Raw genomic sequence first — 2,948 nt, 5'->3', positions numbered from 1 at the left:
AATATCAAGTCTTTTCAAGTAAACCGGTTCAAGTCCAATTCAAGTCCCAAGTCATTGGTGTAAAAGTCCAAGTCAAGTCACAAGTCTTAGAACATTTTTTCAAGTCAAGTCTAAAGTCATAAAATTAATGACTCGAGTCTGACTCGAGTCCAAGTCATGTGACTCGAGTCTGACTCGAGTCCAAGTCATGTGACTCGAGTCCACACCTCTGTTTTTTAGCACCTGGCAGCTCTTTTTTACTTTTCATCCGTAAACACTCTGCATCTTTCACGTTATTCAGTTTATTTTGAAAAGTCTTAACAGGATCTCGAGCTTTATTGTGAAAGGTTTATGTGGAAAATAAACAAGCGGACACGCGATGGTTTTACCGTTGTTGTTGCTAACGACAACGATGGTTATATTAAATATAAGAGAAAGAGAGAGCTTAAATTAATACAGCCACTACAGTCACCATCAAAACCATGAAAAAAATATTGCTGTAAACAGTTTATTTTGCGACACCACGAAACAAACGATAGCGTAAATTGAAATGATAGACGTTTTTATATCGTCATCCGATATATATCGTTATATCGAACAGCCCTATATCCTGATAAATATTTTTGGTCATAACGCCCTGCTCTACCAACTACAGCAGTTGTTAATAGTCAAAACTGAGGAATCGCACAACCAGAAGACAACACTGCAGTCACACAGGACAGCTACAAGCACCTGGGAATCGCACAGGTAAATGGGAACCATGAAGAGACTACTAGGAAAGCGACAAACACCAAATACTTGCAGAGGGTCAGGCAATGTCCCGAGAAGTCGGATGATTGGGAAGGACAAGATCTAGGCAATCTACGCCTACACCCTACTGTTAGTCAGATACCCTGTTGGCCATAGGAAGCACTGACAAGGAAGCTCCTTACGGAGTTTCACCCCAAGTCCAGCACCTTGAGACTGTACTGTAAACGGAAAGGAGGAGACTGAGCACTAGTGGGAGTCATAACCAGTATTTAGCATGAAATACCAAACATCCAGGTGCATCTGGAAGATGGCCTATAACTGTGGTTGGTAAATACCTCAGGCAACAGAAAGCTGGAAGGACAGGCCCCTGCATGTGTTCCATGCTGCATTTTCTAGCGTTAGTCTGGAGTGCCAACATGAGGTATAACGACTGTGACTGTAGCCGCTGACAGTCCAAATGTCTGTGCATGTCTCTGCTGTGTGTAGCTGCGCAGCAATTTTTATACCCCTAGCCAACTTCTGAATAATATCAATAATAACAACAACAACAACAACAACAATAATAATGACTGCTGGAACACAAGGTGCTTTCATTTGTGGGACATGTCACAGAAAATGGGGCAGACTTTGAAAAACAGCTTTGTTACTTTTTTTTTTTTAACAGTAACTCTGTCAAAAAAAAGAGTTAAAAAAACAAATCACGACAACTGAGTTAGTGGTTCCTGCTCACCACGAGACACAGCACGTCTTAGCACCGCATTAATATCCAACTTACCGCATGCCTGAAAGGTCCAGTGAGAGGCAGAGAGGGTTTTGCAGCGTTGCTGTATATACCAGCCGCGGATTACCTCACAACAGTCTTTTACTGGACTTCCTGATTCCACGAAAAAACTTTCCACTCCGGACGAATTTTGAGCAGTCGGGTTGTTTAACACAGAGATTTCCGGTATTAATTTTCAAAATAATATGGATGCCTGGTGTGTTTTTCAAAATAAGGTCCAGAAGGGTTGTAAAGGCTTGTAGAAACGCTTTTGCCCATCAGAGTATGCTTGTAGCTCATAATTATAAAGCCTGGACGGTTTGCCACTTCATTTTACCCGTTAAAGTATGCTTGTAGGTAACATTCACAAAGATAGCATGGTTTGGCACTGACTTTTAGCGGTTCAGGTATGATTCTAGCTCATATTCACAAAGGTAGGATGGTTCGCCACTTAATTTCGTGTTGTGCGCATGCGCAAAAACAACGGTTAGGATGGTTCCCCAGAACACCTGTTGAGGTCTGAAATTGGCATTTTCTTTTTCAGGGATTGTGCAGATTTGATAAGTGTTTTTTGCGATCGTTGTTTTGTTGCATGATCCAGTTTTAACCTAAGCTTGGTCTCGTGGACTGATGGCCTCACACAGTGGTGTTTTTGATATGGGCGACACGGCGAGGTGCGCCTGCTGCTTGCCGCACAGGGAGGAGGGGCGAGGGATTCTCTGGCATTTAATAACCAGCTCGCAAAATAAAAGTAAATAAAAGAAAGCAACAACCACAAAAACAGAATACATTATGATATAGATTTATAATTTGCACCGATGTGTTTTCTAAATTCTGTCACACATATGCGAAAAGTGAGCCCTCAGTGCGCCTGCTTGCTGCCGATGCTGTGCTGCTGAGGTCTATCACGCAACCTCTCGAAAGGGGAGGGGGCAGGGTGCTTCCAAATAGAGCACATTTCATTCATAATGTTGTCAGTTCAAGCCTATTATGTATTAATTATTTCTTCCTGGGCTGTACGAAATCCCAGAAAAACCCCTATACTAATCGAATCTCTGCACTAAGGTGTAGGTCTGTTAGGTTATGTTGTGGTGATTTTCGGGTTTGGGGATGGGTGTTGATACTGGAGTGCAAAATGAACACCAGCGGAAGATTGACAAGAAAAGGTTAAAGCCATCAGGTGCTCAGTGTACAAAAAAAGAGAAAAAAGGAGGAGAAACTAGCAAAAGATACAGGTAAGCAGATGTGTCATTGGATAATGACAGGTATTATGTATAACATGTATCCTGAACAAGATAACATTTCTGCTTACGTTTGTTAGCCACTGGTCTATCTTAGTAAGCAGTAGACAGACACTGATTGTTGATTTGCCTCCTATTGTCATTGTATGACAAATCATAATGGCTGCTTGTTAGCCATTTGCATACTCTCTCTCTCCACACACACACACACACACACA

The 2,948-nt window shown here is 41.9% G+C and overlaps 1 protein-coding gene across 1 annotated transcript in view; it reads right to left on the bottom strand.

Moving 5' to 3' along the window:
* Window positions 1-1,669, bottom strand: part of LOC102213867 (leucine-rich repeat serine/threonine-protein kinase 1-like) — a 33,041-nt gene extending 31,372 nt beyond the window's left edge. Inside the window, exon 1 of the mRNA XM_005742894.1 lies at window positions 1,505-1,669. The gene's annotated coding sequence lies outside the window, so the exon portion shown is untranslated. The remainder of the gene's footprint in view (window positions 1-1,504) is intronic.
* Between the last annotated feature and the right edge of the window lie 1,279 nt (window positions 1,670-2,948).

Source organism: Pundamilia nyererei, unplaced genomic scaffold (assembly GCF_000239375.1).
Source record: "Pundamilia nyererei isolate P.nyererei 1_Seehausen unplaced genomic scaffold, PunNye1.0 scaffold00124, whole genome shotgun sequence".
In the NCBI taxonomy this organism is placed as follows: Eukaryota; Metazoa; Chordata; class Actinopteri; order Cichliformes; family Cichlidae; genus Pundamilia; species Pundamilia nyererei.
The sequence above is the reverse complement of the archived record's forward strand: the minus strand, read 5'-3'. Positions and strand labels throughout refer to the sequence as shown.